General features: G+C 35.1%; 1 long non-coding RNA gene across 1 annotated transcript in view; it reads left to right on the top strand.

Annotated features, from left to right (window-relative positions):
* LOC112476981 overlaps positions 1-13,226 on the top strand; it is an 85,770-nt gene that overhangs the window by 2,738 nt on the left and 69,806 nt on the right. The window contains exon 2 of the long non-coding RNA XR_003045272.1: positions 9,493-9,567. This is a non-coding gene — a long non-coding RNA (uncharacterized LOC112476981). The remainder of the gene's footprint in view (positions 1-9,492; positions 9,568-13,226) is intronic.

The raw sequence follows: 13,226 nt of genomic DNA, 5'->3' as shown, positions 1-13,226 counted from the left end.
AAAATAGATTTGGGGCTTAGTTTTAAAAAATTCATGGTTAGTAGAATTATTTTTATTTATTTATTTTTTCCATATTTAGAGGGAAATGAATACCCTAGGACAACAATAGTGAACTTGGGGCAAAATAATGTTTTCCTAAGAGTAGGCCATGAAAATTGACAGTATTCAAAGCAGTCTTGGACAAGTGCTATATAAAATCTCTTGCACAATTATTTCTTTATAGTACTTACATGATTGTGTTTCCTATTAATTTTCTATAAACATGTTTTTTTTAATGATAAAAAGCTTAAAAATGTAAAATAAAGAGTTACCTTTGGGAGAAAATACATTTATGGTTGCTTATTTCTACACCATGGCAGATATGAAATTATAAATTTTTTTAGTACAATTTTCCTGTCAACTGTAGTGACAGGAAATGCAATACACTGTAGAAAGTATCAGTTCGCCACCTAGAGGATAGATGTGAAATTCAACATTTCTCTAAACTGTTGCTTCAGTAGAATTCATTCACTCGTTCACTCATTCGTTCAATTCTTTACTCATTAACAAATAATTAAGTATCTACTATGTTTAATTATTGTGCCAGTGCAGATTTAATAATCTATTCAAGAGCTATGAGCTCAAAAAAACCACAAAGTGTATCTTACTTTAATTGCACAGTTGCCTCTCTTTAAAATCCTTTAGTTTTAAAGGAATGTAACTTAAATATCTGGACAATTCTAAATATCCATATTTGGACTGCATATTACTTTTAGCTTTTAGGCTATGATAAGACTTCATTATTTTTTATTCATCCCATCCCCTTACAGTGTAAGAATTTATATAAGCCTTGTCTATATAAATTAGAAAATAGAGCTCCAGAGAAATTAAATAACAAGTTCAAATTAAATAACAAGCTATTTCATTATAATACTTGTGTTTGAATCAAAGCCAATCTGGCTCCAGAGTGATATCACTTCACTCAATTCTAGTTCAATCCAGATGCTCATAAACAACCAGATTGCAGCCAGGGCTGAGGTAGTGCATCAGACTATCAACAAAGCAGGCTGGGAGAAGGTTTAATGAAACCCAAAAACTAGACAGAGTATAAAGATGGTAGAGTGTTCTTACGTATGGATTCCTTGTGCCTGGAGGAATGAATTCCTAAATAACTCTGGAAGACGAGAGTAAACAGAAGGCTGGGGACAATGGTGTGTACAAGGGCCTCCTTTGCAGCTGGGTGACTAACATCATCAACAACCACATCTCATGTGATATAGAGAAATACAATTTACAAATTAATGCAACATAAAACTCTCCTGCAGTTTGATTGGATTTTATTGTCATTTCTGTTGGGTAGACAGGGCTAGTATTCTCATGCCAAGTATATAGATGAGGAAACTGACATACTCAAGAGGTTCCCTGAATTTCAAGGCCACTTTGCTACCAGAACCATCCCTAGGTTTTCTGATTTCAATCCAGCATTCTTTCTATCATTTCTCACTGTCGGAATCAACTTTGCTTTCTCTAACTTTTCTTATCACATCTGTGGTTTCAGACAACTTACCCCACCCCTTAACTAAATAACTTAATGCCAAGGCAGAAATTCCCATGAAAACAGAAAACACATGTACCAGAGAGATTGATAATATTGATAATATAAGAGATAAAATAGACATAAGGAGAAGGCATGTTGCAAAGTGGTGTCCATTGATGGAAAAGAGAAAAGGGATGTATTGAGAGGAAAGGAAAAGAGAAAATTAAAGGCAATGAGTCAGTTCTGAGATGGTGAGAACAAATGTTATAAGTATACCTGAACCTTTTTAATAGATGTGATCCTGAAGAGTTGTATATAAGGTGAACAAAAGTGTAACACCCTGTGGAAATTGTCTAGCTGTTGGGATCCTACTGTGAATCAGTTTTTCAAAGTGGAGAAAACTCTGATTGACCTCTACTTTGTTTTCAGAGAGGACTTTTCCCAGCTATGTCCAGAAAACTTGAGAATGCCACACAAGCGTAACCCTGAGACAATTTTTGTTTACCAGGAATATTTGCTTAAAAAGGAACATGTTTAGTTCTACTGCCTGGGCGTGTGATAATGTGCATGGTCACTTTCTATTGTAAATTTGAAAAAACTTAACCTTTCTGCATCTCTTGAAGGGTGGAGAACATTTTCTTAGGCTTTGAACTACTTCAGAAGAAATCTGACTGAAAAAGGCAGCACTGGAGACTGTATCTTATTTATTTTGTATCTTTCTCTGCACCTAACATAAATTTTTTTTGATGATTGATAAAGAGTGCAATATTTTATTTATATTCCAAGTATAATTATCTGATAGTTTTAAATTATTTTAATAAAGACATTTGCAGACAGTTTACATTCAAAAATTGAACCAATTTGACATAGGTTTCCCTCTAGTTGAAAAGAAAACTCATAGATTTCAAAGCAACTGTTTTCTTTTTGAAAAAAATAAATTAAAATTTACCCAGAAACAATAGAGAGTGGCCCTGAACCTTGTGCTTTTATTTATGCACAAGGTTAAAGTTCAAATTTCTCAACACACCATAATCTCAGTGTAACTGGCCAAATTCCACAGTGGATAATAAGATCTAGTTTACCAGGGCAGATTTGGATGGGAAGAGTGAGCAGTCACACTACTTCTGGGAATCTATTAGCCAAGTTCGTTGTGTTTGACATGAGTGCTTGGCCTCACCTTACTTGTTGAGGGGACTAGCCCAGCAGGTTCTTCGGGTGAGATCACTGCTTGTCTGGCTCATTGCTGCACCTGGTAGGTAGAAGAAGCCATGAAATAAATGGCCTGACTTTGGGTCTCAGAAGTTCTCTTTCCTATTTCCTCTCCCAAACTCCTTCTGACAACTCTCTAAGGACTGAAGCATTAATTTATACTTTTGAAGTATAATTTATACCTTTATATTTCCTTCATTTTTTAATTCAACAAATATTTACTGAATATCTAGAATATGTCAGGTATTGACCCAGGCTCCGGAAGTATAATAGTGAACCAGACATTTCCTGCTTCCAAGGACCTACAAATGAATAATTATAATACTCAGTGAAAAATATTACAATTCACAGAGCTCAGTAATTAAAATCTTTATTATTTCTGTCTTTAAAATGCAGAGAGTGTACAACTGTTCTTTGGAAAGATAAGGCATAGAAATGTACTTATGGATTTTAACACGTAAAATTAATGAATGCATGACAACCAGTTCTTCTGTCTCACTGTGAGTGGAGAGTAAACCCCACCCTCTCTAGCATGCCCAGCTCCACCTTGCCCAGTGGCCGCCACTGCAGTGCTGGGAACACCACTCTTCAGAGGCTTGAGCTACACTGACTCTAAGTGTCCTCAGGATGTTGTCTCACAAGTACTCAGATCCAGTATCAAGATAAAAAAATATATATATATAACATCGGTCTTATCACTGTTCAAGAAAGCAAAATGTATCACTGAACTTCCCAAAAAGCCATGTTCAATACATGTCTCTGAATTCTCTTTCTTCAAACAATCATATAGGAACGACTATGCTTGAAAATCTCCTAATCAGGAACCCTCATACATTGTTGGTGGGATTGCAAATTGGTACAGCCGCTATGAAAAACAGTATGGAGGTTTCTCAAAAAACAATATGGATATACCTTTTTACCCAACAATTGCACTTCTGAGTATTTATCCAAAGAACACCAAAATAATAATTCATAAAGATCTATGCACTCCAATATTCATGGCAGCACAATTTACAATAGCCAAGATATGGAAGCAACCTAAGTGCCCATCGACAGATGGTTGGATAAAGAAATTATGGTTCATATACACAATGGAATATTATTCAGCCATTAAAAAAAATGAAATCCTACCATTTGCAATGATGTGGATGTACCTAGAGGTTATTATGCTGAGTGAAATAAGCCAGACAGAGAAAGATAAATGCCATGTGATTTCACTTATATGTGGAATATAACGAACAAAAAGAACAAACTAATCAAAAACAGACTCACAAATATAGTGGACAATTTGGTGATGGACAGAGGGGAGGAGGATTGGGGGGCTGGAAGAATAGGGTGAAGGTTTAAAGAAGTACAAATTAGTAGTTGATAGTTGGTCACGGGGATGCGGAGCACGGCAGAGGGAATGCAGTTAGCATTAATATGATGGCTATGTGGAGGGCCAGAAAAGGAAGGAAGCAATTGGGGGGATCATTTTATGAACATCATTATATAGATGTCTAACCAATCAATGTACTGTATACTTGAAACTAATTTAAATAAATAAATTTTAAAAAAATTTTCTAATCAATTAAATCCATGATATATGTGATTGGTAATGTGTTGCCTTGCTTATGAAATCTACACATGATTTGAGCACGTATTTCCAATAGAGTTTTATGACATTCCTATTAATAGGCTGTCATCGTATTACTATCACAACACTGTTTATACAGGAATTATAGTTCCATCTGTTTCTTTTATTTTTTAGCTCCTTTCCTCCCTGAATTGTAAGGGACTATCACATCTATACTTTATATGTTTATGAAGCTTTAGGTTATTTGTGGGTATAATATCAACATTGATTATCCAACAGAAATTTATTGAATGCTTCTATGTGTTTGGATTTTTCCAGTGTTGTTGAAGGGTAATTGGCTAAAAATTTCCCCACATACATTGGTAATTTGAGAGTTTCTTTTTAAATCCATGAATTTTAAATACTGGTAAAGATTGTCTCCTACTCATAGTTTTTCTCTATAGTAAGAAATTATTGTTCTTCAATAAAATAAGGTATTAATTACAGTTTAAAGCTTTTCAATATTCACAGTAAATGTTATATTTTGTCTCACTACTGTGAGACAAAAAGGCAGGAAAGAAGAAAGAGTGAAAGTGAAACTTTATTTTGCCTAGGGTACCTGTGAGTAACACGTTATAATGTTTTAATAACTAGTCTTCTCTTTAGTTAGCTGAGATTTCACACCTGATTATTTTATAAAAATTTGAGTGTGATGGCGACAGATTAAAAAACCTTTAATCATATATATTTGCTGTTAGTCAAACAAAATGATAATCCTAAAAAAAGGATTATACCCATTATACCCATTCTAGGGATGCCGGATTGAGCCGAAGAAGTCAGATTAAAACTCATTTTTTTTTTTAAATCTATGATTTTCTGCTTCCTCGGTTGCTAATCTGTGAGCCTATCTTTGTCCTACCGAACCAAGGCATTTGTTCAAAAGCCTTTGCATTCTCTGGTACCTAGCTTATTAAAGGCAAAAATCTTCTAGTTCTCTGCTAAAAACAATAATGAGATAAAGTTTTTAATAAAAATATTATCACAAACTATTAGATTTAGAAGAGACCTAAGGGACCAAGACAACTCTTTCACTTTACAGAGGAAAAATGTTAAACCCAGCTATAATTAGAAAAAATTTTCCTGTGTTTTCATAGCTGGTGTGTCCATCATAAAATTTATGATACACAGTTGTTTTTATTTACCTACCTGAATTTTGCTTTCAACATATTGTGAACTCCAAGTACAAACCATTCAGTCTTTGTTTCTCACCTTGCATTTTTAGCAGAATGCTTCGTACTTAGTTGGGGCCGAATAATCATTTTTTGGCTGCCTAAATGGTATGATATACCTCATAAACCTATCTTTTAATTCTTCTTTGAAATGAACTTTCTAGATACTTAAACCTTAATCCATTATCTGTCTTCCTATAAAAGTACTTAAGACGGTGTATTTGACAGATACTTTGGTGAAGTAGAGATTTACATAGCTGGAACAGTATGCTGTACATTGTCATGTTTATGTATTCTGTGCATAGACAATATATTTCAGAACTGTCAAAACCAGAATGATGAAAAATCTAAAGATGTATGGACTATGTCATTATATATTTTCATTGGATATTAAAATGTTAGGAACTATAAGAAATAATAAATTTATCTTTAACAATTATTATGGAACAAATTATCTAGAGTATAAGATGCTTAGAAAAAGATTAAAATATGCTATTTGTTTCATATAATTAAATTATCAAAAAGTTACTCGAATTATTTTTTCCCTAGCTTGATTGAAATATAAGTGGTATATAAAAATGTACATAATTAATAAATACAATTTGATGAGTTTGGGCATATTTTACTTGTGTAACCATATGCTGAATATTTTTCACAGTAGTCTAATTAAAGTATAGCTTTGGTACTTTATGTGTTTGTTAGTACCTGAAAATATGAATGTTTTGGAAGTTTTACCCTTGGCCTTCTTGTGTAAGTTGACATGTTTTTGTTGTTGTTGTTGTTACTATCCTGTAGATAACCGAATTACAGCACAGTAATTCTGTAAAAAAAACAGTTTGGTTCTTAACATTCTTTGGTGTAAAGTGGAGTTTAAAAAGTGTTGTATTTCCAGGGCCCTGATTTTACATGTGAAGGTCAATGCACCCTCCTTTTTAATCTTTGGGATTTTTTTTTTTTTTATAACTTGATGGAATAAGATAAGTTTCTCCTACCTCTTGGCATCTAGACTTTTTTTCCTGCCAAATGAATCAGTTAGAGTGGAAATATTTAAACTGCAATTTTCATCTTGGCTGAGAAAAGAAGTTCCAAGGGAAATGGTATCCGAGTAAGTTTCATTAGGGTCCTCACCTAACCCTCTGATCCTCTCCTGAGAACACTGTTTTGTATTTAAGTTAGAAAGTACCAAAATGATCTTCTACCACATATTTATTTTACAAGATCAATGCTCATGCTAGAAATTTTTTCTTTGACGAAAGAAATGGGAAAATATTATTTATTTATTGTGTGTGGCTTTTTCTTAATACCAAATCTCCCTCTACAAAAGACTTGAGGAGGTTTTATGAACACAAATAATATAGTAGGATTAAGAATGAAAAGGAAAAATACATAGATTTTTTAAAAAGGGGAAAAGGAAACGAGTAGAACTATAAGGTGAAAATGAATTGTGTTCTAGCATAGGGTACTTGATGTTGAGTATTTATTATATATTGGACACAACGCTACCTAATCAAAATATCTGATCTAATTTAATGAAATAGTCACTGTTTTGAGTCTGTTTAGATTTCGTAGGTGTAGAAATTGAGGCTTAGAGAGGTTAATTCATTCAGCTACATGTTGCTCATTAGTGGTGGAAGTAGGATTTGAATCCTCTGGTAGTTTTACCCAGAGTCACCACTATAACCTCTTTAGCTTGCTTTCTGACACAGGTATTTATAGTAATTCACAGTTCTGTCCCAGCAAATGTACAAATAACAACTTCGTTAAGTTAATCATTTCTTTTTCCCAGCTGTTAATTCTTAAGAAATGGACTAGGTTGGCAGAGCAATAATACGTTGGCTGCTGGTGGTGGTTGTGGTTTTGATGGAGGAAGTAGTAAAATACATAGGCTGTTCCTGCTCTTTGCCACAATGCAGGTCAGACAGTAGATCATTTGAAGTCTGCAGTTAGCCTTGGAGGTTGTATTTTTCACCAATCTCTGTGTTAACTAAACCATATAGACTCGGCAATATGCTATAAAAGTGAAGATAGAACACTACAAAATTCTACCATGATGTAAATTGCTCAAAATTGTGGTCTAAGCTGTTAAAAATCCTTATAAATCACCATGCACATTCATTAAACAATATTTTATATATACATACAATAATACAATACTACACTGCAGTAAGACAAATTGGACCTAAAATAAATTCATCAGATAATTATTAAATAGGCTGCAACTTTGTTTGTACTGGACTTAGAACATAGGAAAAAATTTTGGGACAATCTGAAAAGCTCAGGTCTCTTGAGAAAGCTCTCAGCTTTTTGAGCAGCTTCTTTTCCTCCAGATACATTTCCCTATAGCAAATGGAAGCCATCAGAATGATTCTCTAGACCTTAAAGCTTTGTCTACTTGACAGTTTATTGAGCTAGACCAGAGCAATTATTCAAGAAAAATGTAATGCCTCTCATTATGTCTTAGATACCATCCTAAGAACTTTATGCATATCATTTAAAATTCTTTATAGCAACTCTATGAGATATTATTATCACCATTTTGGAGATTGAGAAACCACAGAGAGATCAGAGAAGTACAATAATTTGCCTTTCCATGGCCACATCAATGATGGAGGCTGAATTTGAATCCAGATTAGTACAAAACCCATGTACTTAACCACTGGACTGTCTACCTGCCCCCTCAAAGAACTACTAAGGTTGTCATGGAGACTTGAGTCTGTATATAGATGCTTCAAGAAAGGAAAAAAGCAGGAGGATCTGGTACATAGGTTTAAACTAGGCATCTATGCTAAAATTAAAAGGAACTATTACATTCTATTCATTGGGTAGAGGTATATATACCATATTCAATGTGTTTCTCCACTCCACACACTGTTCAAGGTAATAAAGGGATCTGGGAAGGGAGATTAGGAAATACATTCTATGTTAGGGTCATAGCCAAATCATAGTGTTAGCATCAGCCTCTTCTTCCTCCTACATCTAGTCTCCCTTTTAATGAGAAGAATAAACCTCATTCTGTCTCAACTGTAGAGATCAATGAAAAGACTTCTGTCTTCTTGCCACCAGATATATGTTACCTGCACTTAAAGAATTGAAAGCACGAATCTAAGGAGTGTTCTCTTGGGAAGAGTAGTAATGAGATATATTGGAAAAGAATTTTTTTTTTTTTTTGAATCATAGGGACCCAGAACTAAATCCTGGGGGTTGACAGTTTTTAGTAGCATAGTCTACTTCACTTCTTTGAGCCCCAATTTATTTATCTGAAAAATGAGGTTGATCCAAATTACTCTCAGAGTTATAATAAATATATAATACACGTAATGCAGATAAACTCATGACACTAATAGATAAGTCTTTTCATCTCCTGCCTACCCAAGCTATCCTCTCCTCTCCATCTCATTTTGTCCCTCTCTTCCATTTTCTTCTCTTCTTCTTATTTATTTCTGTACCCAACAGTTTTTCATAAGCCTTAGAGTTTCATATTTGTATATTGTTACAGCAACTATGTGTAAAGGTGACACTGACTCTTTGCATCCACTGATATGTGATAGAAGTATTTCATCCTCACAAGTTTTAGGGAAAGTCTGGATGCTGGTGAACTGGTGAAAGAGCAGCAGTTATTTCTGAGATTTAACTTTGACTTGGGCATTGAGGAGAAATCCAGTCACCACTGTTGCAACTCTATGCTTCCAGGAACTGGGCAGCTGAACTTACTGCTTATGATGGATTAATTAAGCAAAAAGTATGAAATGAGCAGAGTACTTTATAACATTATACTTCATTACAAATTATAAAATGTATTCGATAATGATTATTTATGATTCTTATAGCTTAAGTCTATATTGTACAAAATCCCTTATGTCATTTTATGATTCACACTGTCTCCTTTAAAGAAAATATATTGCAAAACATAGTCAATTAGTAACAAAAAAATAGAAACAAGGACCTACTATATATAACTCTCTCCCAAATATTTTCTCTTTAAGGAGATTTTGAGATCCAGCTTTTCTATGGTTGAACACTGGATGAGAAAACATTAAGTTGGAAATCCTGAAGATGATGTAAGTAATTGGGATTTCATCAACAACTAGCTTGTCACTGTCATCCTGTAGATGTCTTTCTGTACTAACCCTATTCCTCCGGGAAGTCGTGTGCCTCTACGGTTGATGCTGATATGAAATCTTCCAGCTGGGGCAGGCTCTGAGAGGGAGGGGGGCTGCCAAAGGCACACACCAACCAGAGCTCCTCATTGTATTGCCCAACCCTTCCGATCCTGCATTTCTCAACAAAATCTCTCTTTCTCCTCTCTTGCTTAATTCCTGTGGAATAATTTCCATCGAATTGCATGACAGAATCTGTTTATGGGGTTAGTTTGGCAGTTAAGGTTCTCCACTGCGTTTTTAGATTTCACAATCAATTTCATAATTTGCATATATCCTTTTCTTGCAGGCATAGTTCATTCTCAGGTCCTTTTAAGTTAAATGTCTTTAATTGCCTCTTTTACAGTTTTACTTTTTTTTTTTCTGGATAATTCATAGAATATACTGAGTCAACAATCCATGTTAGGGAAGGAGTAGGACAGATAAATGGATTTTTGAACCACCTTGAGTGATGGAATAAGATGTTTGAGAGAACACTGGAGAAGTGGGGAGGTTGGAGGAGAGGTATGTGAGAATGTTCTGTTACTCTTGCTTCAACTCTACCCTCCTTTGTCATTTTGTGGCCATTTTGACAATAAGAAATATTGATGACAAACCTTGTCTTATTTGAAAATGGGAATCATAACAGTGCTTACCTCATAGAGATTCAAATAAAGATTCAAATAAAATAATTTGTGTAAGAGGTGTAGCACTATGCTATTCATTTTATAAGGATTCAACAAATATCAGCTATTCAGCTATTATTACTTTTACTTCCAAAATGCTATTGTTCAAACCTTTCTCAGTTGGTATTTCTAAATAATTTCTAATAACTAGGCTAATACTCTCTGTGGTTCTTCTAGGGTTTAAGCATTATGATGAAACATATTAGAAACATTTCCTGAGTCAGTACTGCTTTCCAGGATAAAACTGGGATAGCTATTTGGAATGATTCTAATTCCAAAGAAATCATCTGAGGAAACAATAACTTTTTAGACATTAATCCTAATTAAATAAAATTCCTGAACAGCTCATGCCACATCTGAAAAATAGTTTTAGTTTAAATGGAATGGACAGAGAATATAGGCAAAGCTCTTTACTGTTCTGTCTTAACACAAACCTCTGTGGCATTTACCCAAGAAATGCAGTGCTTCAGAGATGAGTGTAAATGTTTTAGGTCCTTTACTCATAAAGCTTCTTTGTCTTCTCCTTTTAGAGCTCTACCTTCACACCACTTCCTATATGTCACCCTCCAGTAACCTTTTGCTTTTACATGAGCGAGCAACAGGGATTGGCCTTTAGACCAGCCAGAGCACATGGGCCAACTTTTAATAAATAGCAAAGTGAAACGCTAAAGCCTCAAATAGGGGCAAAAGAGGAACATGGGTTTCCTTCATAGGTTGAAATGGCTCCAATTAAGACCAAGTGCCTTGAAGTCGGACAGACCTAAATTTGAATATCAGTTCAAACACTAAAATTTGTTCATAAACTTAGGCGTAATGTATAATGTTATTAAATAATACGTACTTCATGGGATTGTAGTAAAAAGGAAGTGAAATAATATTTGTAGAGAGCTTCATAGATTGGCCAGCATAGCAAACATTTAATAATTATTAGCTATTATTTTTCCTCAAAATATTTGTCTCTGGCCTCCCAGCAAACATCGGTCTTATGTAGATTCTCTCACAAGAACTTGGAAAAGAAAAAATGGCCTGAACATTTAGACAATTGTCCTTTCCCTTAGAACCAAGAAAGGTACTTCTGTTCTAAAATATTCAGATCATTCATATCACTTAACTTACTCAGGTACTTGCCAAATCTACACCTCATTTTTATGCGATTGGAAAACATTTAAAAAGTTGTACACACACACGTAAGTATGTGTATCTGAATATACTTCTATGACACGTTGCTCATCTGTTCTCTCTTATGACTATAACCCTGTGCGGTAGGTTTTATATTATCTTTTCTCCATGGTGGAAGGAAAACAGAACCTGAAGCAACTGGGCCAGGTCAAAGGCCTTGTAGCTGATTAGGGAGAGAGCTGGGGCATCCTAACCCCTTTCCAGTTTTTCTTGCTTTTTACTGCTCATGGAAGTGAAGTACATTAGATCTTGGCTGCCAAGGAATCCCAGCCGAGAGGTAACTAAAGGAAACAGCATGGCTGAAATCCAGTTAAAAGTTAAAATCCCACTGGGCAATTTCTCCTTAATTGACAATTGCTGTCACTGTCCTGTCTAGCCACTTTACAAATAGCAAGCCTGTTAGCAAGAGCTCACGGAGAACGGTGAATGCTTCCTAAGGGAGCAGTGATTGCTTTGGCTGGATTCTGCTGTGGCTGTTTTCTGGCAATGAAGAGACTATAGTCAGACAATCGGAGGCGGTGGTAACCATTTTCTAATAACCACCTCAGGCTTTTGGCACCTAATTCTCTGGCACTGTCTAGGGAAGCTCTTTATGCTACTTCATGCTACTTATAATTCTGTTGAGAAATCTGACACTATCCGCCAAACTGCTCACCTCAGTGGGATCTAGTGTGTGCCCTGAGAAGTGCTCAAGAGGGTTCTGATCATCTCTGACAAGCAAACGGCAGAGAGGTTTTTAAAGATGGTCCCAGTTTGCACAGCTTTTTCCATCCGTGGTTCCATGGTGTTTGAAATCAGGTTGTAGTCCTGAGTTAATGACACAGGAAACATGTTGATGCTTGTATTGCCTACTTGGTTTTCTTGAACCTCACATGGACTGGCTTCATCCTGTCTCGAAGTCCATAGCACTATATCTTCCTTTCCGCTTCCTGTGCAGGCCTTCCTTTGGTTTGTGGGCTGTGCTATTTGTCTTGTTCCTTCAAGGCACACATTGAGTTGCTGGTCAAATAGAATTTAATATGAGCGACTTCTGCTACCTGCTAGTCATCCAATCCCAGGCTCGGATTTTGTTTCCCTATTTTTTAAACCCCAAATAGCTCGTTTTTCCTCTTTTTAAATTTGTTTATACTTTTCTCTTTCAACTCACCCTCCATGTTTCATAGTGATTAAGCAGGAGTTAGGCCTCTTTCCCAAACCTTGATTCTGTAATACCTTTATTCCTAAAGAGTTACGTTTACAAGACTAACATAAATATATTAAACTTGGTATTGGTTGGATGACTTCATAAACTCCAGATTCCTTGCTAGTTATTTGTAAAAGAGTTTGCTTAAAATCTCTGCTAATCTACCTGAATTTCCTTCTAAAGTCAGTTACATATAATGCCTCTAAAAACTAATTTTCTGTATTTTCAGTTTGGCCACCTCCTTTTGGGACTCTGCAGGGTTAATAAATCACAGAGATTAGGTCTTCATATGGAAAGTATGACAGCTCTAACATAGGTAAATACTGCTTAAGAAGAACCTACATTTCAAGAAAGGCTGGAGATTTTTTGGAGATCCATAATGTACTCCATGTACATCAGTTACCACAGTGAACTTTCTCCCTCTGGTTTATATTATATTCACATTGAATCATCCAGGGAGTTTGTTTTAGCCTGTACATACCATATATATTTCTGATCTGGGTAGATAAATCAGCCTTATAGAAGGAGATCGC

Source organism: Pteropus alecto, unplaced genomic scaffold, assembly GCF_000325575.1.
Source record: "Pteropus alecto unplaced genomic scaffold, ASM32557v1 scaffold222, whole genome shotgun sequence".
NCBI lineage: Eukaryota > Metazoa > Chordata > Mammalia > Chiroptera > Pteropodidae > Pteropus > Pteropus alecto.
Note: the sequence above shows the minus strand (reverse complement) of the source record. Positions and strands in the feature narration are given on the sequence as shown.